Genomic DNA, 12,974 nt, shown 5'->3' with positions numbered 1-12,974 from the left:
TCCTTCCTGACCTCTGGGTCTTTATTACTGACCAAGCTTGTCTGACTTCCTCTGCCCTTAGAATAAATTCTCTTCTAGGAGTTTCCTTGTTCCGTCATGCAAATAGAATCCTTATGGGCCTTCTCATCCATCGGCCACACATGCTCAGATGTGTTTAGGTCCATTGTGGAAAGTGCTTAGATGTTAGGCTAAGACCCCTCCTACAAAAATGAAAGTTGAAAGTAATAGATAAGATGAACATCACCAGTTAATACATATGTGGTAGATTGTCCCACGATAAACAGACCAGCTCAATTTTGAATGCTCCAACACCTAAATAAGCCAGTTAGCAAAAATATCGGGGTGAGTTAAAGCTAAATCTCATTACTTAATTTCCTGCTTATCTTAGGTATTACCTCGGTTTCCAGTGAGAAAGGGAACATTTGTTCTTGGCACACACTGCAGTTTTTTAAATCAACAAATATTTATTGGGCATCTATGTTATGAAAAGCATTGAGTCCAGCATTATAGAGGAAGCAAAGATGAACAAGACACATAGCTATTTTTAAGGAGGAAAGATAAAAGAAGGTAGGTGCCCAGACAGGATATAAAAAGTGCTATAGAAGATGTACAGAAATGAGGTCTGAGAGAACACAGACGGAGTTTGTATTGCTTCAGAAATGTGATCAGAAATGGCTCCAAGTAGTTTTTTGGCTGCATCTTAAAGGATGGATAGGATTTCAACAGGATGAAATGGCCATTCTGTGATGAAATTAAACAATAAGAATAATGGTTTCTGTTAGGAAATAGCCAGAGGTATAGTTGACCAAAGCACGGGGCTCGTGACCGAGAATAGGGAGTACTGAGGCTAGAATTAGATCAACCTGAAAACACGTGAGGTCCATCCAGTGCTAACCTCTTGCCTCATACATGAGGAAACTGAATCGCAGGGAGATTAAGTGCCTTTCCCGTGTCGCACAGCTAATGGCTGAGCCAAGATGCCCCTCAGCTCCTCAGCTTCCTAGGCTGGTTCACTTTCCATTACATAATAGTTGGGGACAGATAATGGATGAAATTGAATACCGCACCAAGGTTCTTGTTTTTCCTCTGTAAGAAGTGATTTGACACTGGAAAACTTTGAGCAGCAGAGTATCACAGTGAGGATATAGAAGTCTGATTTAAGTGGCACTGTGAAAGGGGAACCAAAGAAGGAAGAGGCTGGAAGCAGGAAGGCAGATAAAACCTTGTTGCAATGGCTCTGGGCCTGAACCAGGGCAGTGGCACTGAATGTCTTGGATGGGACAGGTGAAAGGGCAACCAAAATGACTGGGAGGAGAAGTAGAGAAAAGAAATGAGAGATGTCAGACTGGACCCAAAGGGTTTTGGCAAACACCCACTGAGTTCCTCCTTTGTATGAAATACGAAAGAGCAATTGCTTCTGCCCTTATTTTTCACCTAATTATGTCTCTATAGACCGAATACATTACCCTTTTGTACCTAGAAGAGACAGAGCATAGCAGGAAAAACACTGTGCTTGATCGCAGATCTGCTGCCAACTCCTTCACAGGACCTACCAAGTCACTTCTCTGATCTCCCCTTGTCCAATTCTGTAATATGAGGCATTGCCTGGGTGATGGCTAAGGTCTCTTCCAACTCGCATGACAGTGGTTGTAAATCTCAGATGTGAGAAGGAGAGCAGGGGCCAAGGGCTGCCAGGCCAAAAGATGCTTCCACCTGGCACAAAATTAGTATACACATCTTTGGAGTTGAAGGGGCACAGGTTTGAAGAAGAAATTGTTCTCCTGTCTGAGCTCAAGGAGAATCCTGCTTGGTTTTCCTTTATCCTCCCTGAACTCTGAAGTTAAGCACATGGCCTAATGAGGTGGCAGAAGAGGCTCCAGAAAGATGTACCAGAGCAGTCTGTCTCCAGCAGCAAGGTCCAGAAATAGCACACCCCAGGCAGGAGTTTGCCCTGATGCTGCCCTTCTTGACAGTCTGCTCAGCAAGTCACTGAGGTGTCAACTGCCACTGGCTGCATAGCAGGCAGTCAATCAAGGAATAGTCTTGAGCCCATGCGTACCCCTCATTGAGTGTAAGACTTTCTGAGCATTGAGGAAGACCTTCTACTTTTCACTCTGTTGTCCATAGCTTCATGTCAGGCACCTGTGATTAATCAATGCTTTACATCAGCTCCCAACATCTTCTATACTCACCATGCTGAGTCACGAAACAGAGCTCCAAGCCCACAATCTTCCGAATAGTTTTTCTTCTTCTGAGACAATGCATGTGCCCTACGGCACAATATGACTGATATATCTTTCAGTATCAGATAATCAATTATGCAGAATGCTTCATTAACAAAAACCACCAGAGTCAATAGCCAGGGTCAACACAACGTGGTTTATCTGTGCTTGAATTCACTGACCCCTCCCACTCTTCTTGTCAAGTGATATCAAGGAACAGATTCATCAAGAATAATGGCCAGATGTTTGCTCGTTAATGATCCTCCCATAATCAGAAATGTGATGACCACGGGACACTTAATCTTGTCAATTTTTGTGACAGAAAACATGCTTAATTTATCAGCTTTGCAGAAAACGGAGCTCATGTTCACCCAATCCAAACAAGAAAACAAAATAACTCTTTAGAATTTATTCTTATTTGCAACATAAGCGTTGCATAGTCGGCCAAACTGCTTCTGCTTCTTACACATCCCTGTAAACATAGTGTTGGAGACTTGAACAAAGAGCTCCCAGACAACACTCCAACTGTTGAGCTGAGCTGAGTGTTGTGCAAGAAGGAACTGTAATGTGATCAATGCCAGACTCCTCAGCCTGGCCTCCAGGCTTTCCCTCAGTGGCTCTGCCTCACTTTCACAGTAGGGACACCCCCAAGCCAGTTTCTGCCGCTCTCAGTGCTGATAATCACCTCTGCTTTTAATCATGCCATCTGGCAACCTAAATGTCACACAGACTACTCAGCTCCTGTTAAGGGGGGTGTGTGTGTGTGTGTTCCCTTCAGAACTATCATTAGCCACAATGTACTTTTCTTCTCCAAATATAGATGAGATACAGTCTACCATATACAATCATGCTGTATTCAGTGTCATCTGGTCATTGAATACAGCATCATCTGGCTGTTTCATGTCCTATATCCCCAGCTGAGTCAGGGAGAATCTGAGTGTCAACTAGCTAGTATTTTCCACAGTTGATGAATTGGGTGAAGATATAAGAAATCTTCATAGAGGCAATAGAAAAGATGGAAAGGATTTGTAATCTGAAGTTAAGAACCAAGCTTAAATTATAACTCAGCTTTCTACCAGCTTTGTAACTGTGGGCAAATTATTTAACCTCTCTGGGCCTCAGATTTTTTGTGTATGAAACGAAGTTTTTGTGAGGACCAATAATAATAGCATGTAAAGAGACTGGAACAGTGCCTGGTACATAGTAAGCACTCAATAAAATGTCAGTTTCCGTTCCCTTTTGAATGATCCAGTAAAAAGACTAGAACCTATACAATCAATCTCTCGCCTCTCTCTGTCTGTATCACACACACATAGAGTCTTACACAAACATAATGTCCAGCAGATGAGGATAAAGAAGAAACAAAAAAAGTACGCACATGACTTAATGCTGGATTTTTTAAAATAGTATCAGAATCTTCTCAGTCTAGAAAGGATACAAATACAAATAAGTGTCAGAGCCATGTCCTGTAAGTATTGCCAATAAAACTGCAAAATGTAGCTGTCCCATTAGTTCATGACTCTGAAAGTGTTACACGTTTATTTTTAACAGTAAACAGTCCCTTTATTGGTTTATTTTTTTCTTAACTTTATTAATAATACTTTATCAATATTTTAAAGTCAAAGTTGTTCTCTAATCCTTAATTTATAAACTAAAACTCAGACTCTCAAAGTTTTCTTTGAAAAGTCAAACAACTTAGGAGATTAATTTAGTTTTCAACTGAGTTTTCATTCCAGAAATAATATAGACACAATCGACAAAGAGAAATAAAAAAGAATAAAAGTATACTGCAAGAGACAGTGTGGTTCCATATTCCCTCATTGCCTTGGGTAATGTTGTAAAAATACCTCAAAATGTAACACTCACAACCAGGAAAATTTAACGGAAGCAGCAGAAAAAAATACCGTCTTTCTCCACATCTATCCTTATGTATGAGATTGTAGCAATGTTTAATGTCTTAGCGTTCTCCCACTTTGGGAACTGAGAAATATTCCCCTTGTTGCTGCCACTCAGCTAACACCAGAAGCCCAGAGAAAACTTTCTCTCCTCTTTAACCTCACGTGTCAGTGGCCGATGCCTATTCAATGCTCCAGTTTTATCCATCACGCTATTGTCTTCACCTAAGGCTGCTATTATGAAAATAAATGTTAATGATGAAAGACTACATGCTGTGAAAGACTAAAAAGGGAATAGGAAGACAGACAAATTCCTAAATATTGGAAAATATTTATATATGTAAAGCCATCAAAAATACCAGGATTGGAGCAGGGACACATGAAAGAAGTGAGCTTTTGCATTGAAGATCTGTTTATTTGGCAACTTATTACAAAATGTTATTAGGAAAATTTTGATTATGCATTCCTAGATTTAAATTTACAATGCTGGCACCAAATGACATTAATCTATGTATATAATAAAACAGCAAGTCCTTAATGAATATCTACAAACCTCATCAACAGCCCTGCTATTAACTGAACTGGCTCATCGGAAATTGACGCCTATATCTATCCACTTGCTTGTGCCAAGATATCGTTCCGTCAGTCTCTCATCCCATTTGCTGCAATTCATCACCACCTCCTCTCAGTTCTACTCTACATCTCTAACCCATTCAATCTTCCTGGTCTTCACTCTGGCCAGCCTAGTCCTGGCCTCCGTTACCTTTGAGACGGACTTCCCCGGCGGACGTCTAACCTCTCTCCCACTCCATTCTCCTAAAGTAGCCAGAATGATGTGTCTAAAATGCAAGTCTGATTATGTCATTTGCTATCTTCAAATCCCTTTAACTTCTTCCTGACATATCTCATGAAAAAAAAAAAAAGTCAAAATTGTTAAAAAAAAAAAAAAAAGAACCTGCATGTTTCTGCATAACCTGGCCACTCCTCCCTCTCCAACTTCTTTTCTCTCCCTCACCCCCTCTGTCACTCTGCTTCTTCTCACTGTCCTACTTTCTTTTCCTTAAATGTGCCAAGTTCATTCTTCTATAAGCCCCTTGTATACACTGGGCGCTCCACTGGACACAGGACTGCCAGTCCTAGCGCCTTTGTCTAGCTAACTCTCGCTGAGACTCTCAGCTCTGGCTTGAGTGTGTCCTCTCAAGGAGACCTTTCCTGATCCCAGAGTCTAGCTTAGAGTCTCTTATGTCCTCTAATGCCATTAGTGTATTTTCTTCAAGGCACTTGTAATTGCAGTCACACAGCTGGTTATATGATTGCTGATTTAATGCCTATATCCACCACTGCACTTTAAGCACCATGAAGGCCAAGACTGGCTCTTTTGTTTGTCCGTCTATCCCAGGACTATCACAACGTCCAGCACAAGTATCAGTGCTTTGTTGAACTAATTCATAGGCAAATTCCCTTTGCTTCTCTTTAATCAAGCAGCTACATTCCCACACAGCCATACTTCTGCTAATCTATGGCTTCCGTTCTTTAAACATTTACCGTATGCCAGGCACTGCAACAAGCATTTCACATACCTTATCTTTATGGCAACTCTACAATGTAACACAGTTATCATCCCCATTTTATAAATAACGAAGCCAAGGCAGTCCACGTGACAGGTCAATAAAACTGAGATTCAAAGCAAAGCCTTTCAGGCTCCCCAGCCCATATCCTTAAGCAATTCACTGTACTGCTCCCTTGCAAGTGGAGTGATTTTTTTAAACTTTTTTATTTGTATAAATTCAGGGACGACAAGTGTAATTCTGTTACATGCATAGATTGGGTAGTGGTGAAGTCAGGGCCCTTAGGGTATCCATGACCAGAATAATATCCATTGTACCCATTCAGTAATTTCTCATCTTCTATCCCTCCCACACCCCCACCCTTCTGAGTCTACAATGACCGTTATTCCACACTGCACATCCATGTGTACACATTATCTAGCTCCCAATTACAAGGGAGAACATGCGGTATTTGTCTGTTCATGTCTGAGTTGATTCACTTAGGATAATGGACCCCAGTTGTTGCAAAAGGAGGTTGATTGAACCGCATGGGGTTAGGGGAAGGAGCAGGAAGAACATGTTTTGTTAAAAGTTGCCAGCATTTGATTATCCGTTGTTACTGTTTCACATTATACCCAAGCAAGTTGTTTTTATCTGTATTTGTCATTTCCATTGGTGGTTCCTCTTACCACACCATACTGAAGGGGGAAAACTTTGTTCCTAGTTTCCAGAGGATGTTAAGCCACAGGCAGGGATGAGTTGCAGCCTACCTCTTCCAGCTGTTTCAGTTTGTTTGTTTGTTTGTTTGTTTTCAATATGAACATACAAGATTTCACCTTTACTGCCCTTAACAATGGTCTCCCTGCTTGGCATTGTTGCTGGCTAGAGATTGTAGATGACACAAACAGCAGTATAAATGTGTGGGATTCACACCATGGAAAAGGAAATGGTGATGTTTCCAAGGGAAATTAAATCCACTCTAGTTTGGCTTTAACTTAAATTTTGAATGATGTTGTTTAATTATTTTTTTAAAGGACAAGAATTCCCCTACCACAGGATTATCTCAACCTGCAACCTTATCCATTAAAAATCCTGGTCATAGCTAACCCTCTGTCTTATAAAAATGCCTTCAGGCCTTTGTGCCTCCAAAACTGTTCCCTTGGTGACAAGTCTGTTCCCTGGGTGATAACTGATGGATTCCTTCCTAATGTCACTCAGATACTGACTTTAATCTGAAGAAAGGCTTTAGCTCCTTTTGAGGCATTAAAAACAGAACGCAATCACGGCTCTCCTGAGGATGAAAAATGGAACTTTCTTGTAAGCAAGGAAAAGCCCCATTCTGTGCTGAAACTTCAGGAAAATGCCTGTACAGTTGCTTTGGAGAAATATTTCCATGCCCTTGTTCATTCTGGCTAGTTCTTCCCTGTGTCTGGACTCGGAACAGGGAGGAGTGAAATATCTGCTTTTCCCAGAAATGTCATTAGTGACTATGATGAGCATCCCCTCATCACTAAAGTGATGGTATTTCATAATCCTGGAGAGAACCTTAACACTACACATCCTGTTTTGCCAATTTATGGAAGAGAGGCTTATTTTTGTGTTAATCTATTTTTGTGGGAGCATTTAACTGCAATCGACAATACCCTTTGGTGTTTATTGTTTATTTATAAAAATATTTATTTTTGTGTGTACTTTTTTCTGCCCACTAAATATCAGATGTTTCAAGAGGAAAAAATAAAGCAATTAAAAACTTTGAAGCTAGCCATAACCATTTTTACAATAAAATTACTTTTCTCTGATTTCCTACAGATGATTAAAAAAAGCCTAGTCCACAGGGGTTGATAAAATTGATGTCTACCTAAAACTATTAATATTTTTTACAAGAATTATTAGGAGCAAACAAGATATCCTAATGTTAAATGTCCATTTTGGCCATTGTTCTGAGAATTCTATATTATTATGTATAGAGTGTTTTAGGTAGGCATGCACCTGGTACATATGTTAGCTTTCTAAATTAAGCTTTTTAGCATCACAGTTGAGGTTTCATTTTAACAGCCTATTTTAGATGCCTTGATATAACTTCAATCATTGCTGCCATTAAAAATAGGATTCTGGGACTTCACGTGTGCCATATAAGAATGCTAAATTTTTATTATTACAAAATTTAAAATCTTAAAGCCACAGATTAATATATTAATGTGCTACCTGATAGAGGTTTTAGTACTCCCTTCCCCCTTGCATATCAACATCGTTAACTCTTCCAGCTCCTTTTCACGATCCCACAATAAGTAATCATCTGCCAACTTTCTTCTTTTTTTAATTTCAGAATAATATGGCAGTACAAATGTTTAGGTTATATATATTGTCTTTGTACCTCCCAAGTCAGAGCTACAAGCATGCCCATCCCCCAGCAGTGCTCACTGCACCCATTAGGTGTGAATATACCCATCCCCTCCTCCCCCCTCCCACCTACCTAACACTCCATGAATGTTACCTCCATATGTGCACGTAAATGTTGATCAATTAGTACCAATTTGATGGTGAGCACATGTGTTGCTTGTTTTTCCATTCTTCTGCTACTTCAGTTAGTAGAATGGGCTACAGCTCCATCCAGGATAATACAAGAGGTGCTAGTTCACCATTGTTTTTTGTGGCTGAGTAATTCTCCATGGTATATATATACCACATTTTATTAATTCACTCATGTATTGATGGGCACTACTTTCTCTTAATGTCCTCTAAATTAATATTGCAGAGAGACAAAGAAACACTGAGACATTGTATCGTTAGTGGCAAGGAAAGGAGAATTGTGAATCCAGGAGTAAAAAAAGAGAAGAATCTAAATTCTAACCTGGCTCTCTTTCTCATTTCTTTGGCCATATCATGTTGAGCCTTCAGAATCAGCCTTTTCTCTGATTATGGCCTGATATCCATAGTGGTTTTTGTTTTTACCTGATGACAATCAGGAGAAGCAATGCTCGTATAGCACTTTGGCTCTCCAATTATGAAGGCAATGACTTAGAAGCAACATTTTGATAACACCACATTATGGGTAGAGACTATATTTTATCTTAGTTGTCACTCTATTGATGTTCCCAAAGTCACAACAGTTATTAGTAGACAAAAATGATAAAGGTGACCAAGGTGAGAAATACAGGGGCAGAGATATTCTTCACCATTTTTGCTTATCTTCTGCTTACTCGTTTGTTTACCAGTACAATGTGTGCTTAATAAATTGGTGCTTAATAAAAACTTTATGAATGAATATATAATGAGGGGGAGGACAAGGAGGTGACTGGAAATTATAACTGGCTGTAACACTTTCTACCTCCTGAGAGAGTAACATAAATTCTCTCTGGAATTTGGCAGGGCACATTGATGGGCCATTTGGTTGTGGGGGCAAGAAAAGCTCAAAGGCTGAAAAGAGAAATGAAAAGAATTACATTTCTGTATATCATTAAGTACAAGCTTGGGTGTTTCCAGAAGGATCAGGAAAATGAAATGGGTTTCCAGAGAGAGAGAATAGAGAAACTCAGACAGGTGTGAAAACTGGTATTTTATATGGGTGAGCCATTGAGAATGGCCTGGGGACTTTTTAGAATGTGATAAAATCTCAATTTTAAATTTTTTGCATATGGGCTGCAATGTAATACATTGCCCACAAACTTCAATAAATGACTGCTAATCACAGAGCCTTGGCTCACAGATACATTGGGACACAAAGGACTCTAAATGTCATCCAGTTATGGAGAACCATTGGAAAACAACTACAACATATCTGTGGTGATGAGATGATCCACAATTAAATAAATTCAATGGAGGCAGAAATCTGGAGCCAAGAAAGACTAAGAGAAATATAAACCATCCAAGTCATCCCATAGAAATAGAGAAAGATATTTCAAAAGTCAGGATACTCCCACATATACCTGTGTTACAGGTAGTACAAATATTATTATTTTCTTCCTATTTAAATGTGTTCTCAGTCTGCCTAATATTATTAGTATAAGTGGCATGTAAACCACAAACATGAGGAGCAAACCTATACTATACTATATAACATTTTGTTGCCTCTATTTAATTGTGGATTTTTTTTTTTTTTTTGGTGGTTGTTCAAGGGCTTTTGTTTTCATTCTTAAATTACATAAATATAATTCAATATTTAAAGCTCACAATAAGACTATGTAGTAGGTATTTTTATATCCATTTAAAGATATGAAAACATAGATTCAAAAGGTAAATAACTTGTTCAAGAGTTACATTGACAATAAGAGATAGAGTGAGGGATTAACCCCATTCCTGTCTGACTCCAAGGACTCAAAGAAGGGGAGGTGTTTGTTCCAGGAAGAAAAACAATTATTTTCCCCCCGGAATCAATTGCTGATCCTGAGAGGAAGTCGGTTTGTGAAACAGAAGGCTCTGTCTCTCTTTTGGGGAAAACTATGGGCCCCACTGGCCAAATAAAGAAGAGAATTCTTGAGTCTTTCCTGCAACATTCAGAATACCCGAAACACGTTAGAGTAGCTCTAATGCCAACCAGACAGGAAGGAGCATAGCAATGTGGTTGAAGATCATCTTGAGGCCCACTGGTTCCCAGTGCAGAACTGGGTTCAGATCCCACTGCAATATTCACCTCTCTGTGTCTCTGTTTCCTAATATGAGAAACAGGTATTATAATCATGTCTACCTCCCAGAGTTGTTTTGACAATTAAATGAGATAATGCAGCTAGATTACCTGGTGTACATACATCAAATAAAGCTACTGATGAAGAGAATGATATACAGTATCACCCCTCCAGCTGAAATGAACAAAAGTCTCCCTGATTCTAGCACGAAATTTCTTCAGAAACATTGTGGAACTATAGATTATGATAACTACTTTAGAGTTTAATTTTTATGGATTTTGCTTCCTTTTTTAAAAAATTCCTTCTGATATGCTGAACCAGGAGTCTTTTTAAGTGAATAATAAAAGGCTTTCCAGTAAGATCTTTATTTCAGTATTTTTGGTGAGGGCTCAAGGCAAGAAAACCTAAGGAAGACAAACTGAGTCCAACACATTATGTATGTAAGAATGGCAAAGGCAGCAGGTTACTAGTAACAATCTTTATCATACCTCGTCTGTTCAAATAGTGCAATCATTTGAGGAACAGAGTATTCTAAATATTGCAGCACCCAAAGGACCAAGGATGTAGGAAGAAATGTTCCCTGAATAGCATCACTTTTGTGAGTTCTCCCTGCCACACTAGGAAAATCGTAGCAAAATCCGAGTTAATTAATATTAAATAAATAAATGAATATCCACATATAGGTCATGAAGGGAGTGAGAAAAATGTCACTTATTTCTTATCTCACTGACAAAGACACTTTTAAAAAGCAAGCAGACATGCTGCTGATTTCCAGGTGTGTTTAACTAATTGGAACAACACTGAATTTTGAATAGATCCCTCTGTCTGCCAAGGGCCATGTTTTGCCACCCAGAAATATAGCTGCCAATGTGAATTCAAGCAGTGCACTCAGAGCCATCTCAGTGCCTTGCAGAAGAGACACAGAACCTATGGGGAAGATGTGGTCTGTCTCCTTAGCAGACGGACCCCAATTTAGCCATCACTTCTCCAGCGGGTTAAGCAATAGTGACATATTAAGGTGATGAAAAAAATGTACTTAGGAAATAATCAATTTTCACTGCTGTATGGTACTTCTGAAAGGTTGTTACTGTAATAAAATTAGGATGCCACTTTATTATTGCAGTGAAAGTAATTTTATTTACTTTTTCAGTCAACACATACACACAGGGCAGTGAGAGCAATCAGCTGCTACACTTGTTAGCTCACTGATTAAATATGTTGTCACCTAACTCTGAACTAATTAAAGGGAATTGAAGCTGTTTGTGCATTAGCCAATGTGGTATTAACTTTGTTAACTGAGGTTTTTGAGCTTGCTTACTCTTCTGCCATATTTTTTCAAATCACTTTTCTTTTTCACTAGCAATTTCATCCAGAGTTACTACAACTTGCTAAGAGCCATCATTGAATCTTTGGGGTACATTATGTATATAATAGCTATACGTATCCCTTGTCATATGATTGTAATAGAAATAGATAAGATAGATAAGTACTGGAAAACTGTAGAAATCATAAATATAAAATTAATTCATGTAAGTTTTAACTATTTTATTCCCTACAGGATGCCTCCCTTTATGAGTAGACCTCTGTGTTTCAACAGAAATAAACTTATAAATCTATTCAAGGAATAACATCAAACAGCTGATTCTAGAACCAACCTGAATCCTGAGTACTCTGTGACCACATCCGCAGCCTCTGAAGTCAGCTGTTTGAAAGTATCCTGGCCAATGATATTGCAACTATGATCCTATATTTAATAGCCCTATAATCCAGGTGCCCCAGTACCCTAAAGTTGATTGAGTTGATTTATCTATTTCCAAAAGCAGATCAATGTTAGAGGTTGTTTTCCCCAAAATGCTTGCCCCAAAACACTTGACGTTGCTTTGTTTATTCCTTATGCTAGTGATAAAACAACTTTAAGGCTTCAGGGATCCAAAAGAGGAACTCTTATAGTACTTCAAAGGAAGAAGAAGGAAGGGAGGAAGGAAGGAAGGAAGACTTAGAACAAGAGCAAAAGTTGAAACACCTTGCTGTTCCAAATCACCAAGTTAATTTACCCAAAGGAGAAAATACCAGTACTTTGTATTCATATTATGTTTTTGACTTCCTCAAAGCACTTCCACGTATATCAGCCTGTGGAATCCAGGAACTGATTTCTTTATAAAGGGAAAGGACATAAGTAATCCTAGGGTGTTTCTAGACATTGCAAGACAAAAAACCTGTTGGGTTTAATTAAAGGAAAAGTGCCCAGGAGAGACTCGTACCAGGGCTAATCAAGCAGCATGCGGGTTATCAGGAGGAGAAAACACCTGTCCATTTAAATTGCTGAGAATTCAACAGTTTAAATAATGTAGTAGCAATTCTAAGCAAGACTAAATGTACAAGAATCAGCTGGAACCACTTTTAGTCAAGATTGATTAATTTAGTTTTCACGGCATTAGCCAGCCAAACAATTAAACAATGATTTTTCAACTCTGACTCACTGTATTGACTTAAAACTCATTGTATATTGTCAGCTTTATAAAATTATAAATCCACAAAATAGACAATCTGGGAATGTAAGGGTTAATTCTGGTTGATTGTAAAACACAAAAAATTGCCCACATACACAGCATGAAATAGTAAGTGGAAAATACGTTTAGTACAGACAGTGACCAACATACTCATTTCCATGGCCTTAGGTTCATTGTT

This window comes from Eulemur rufifrons, chromosome 8 (genome assembly GCF_041146395.1).
Source record: "Eulemur rufifrons isolate Redbay chromosome 8, OSU_ERuf_1, whole genome shotgun sequence".
NCBI lineage: Eukaryota > Metazoa > Chordata > Mammalia > Primates > Lemuridae > Eulemur > Eulemur rufifrons.
Note: the sequence above shows the minus strand (reverse complement) of the source record.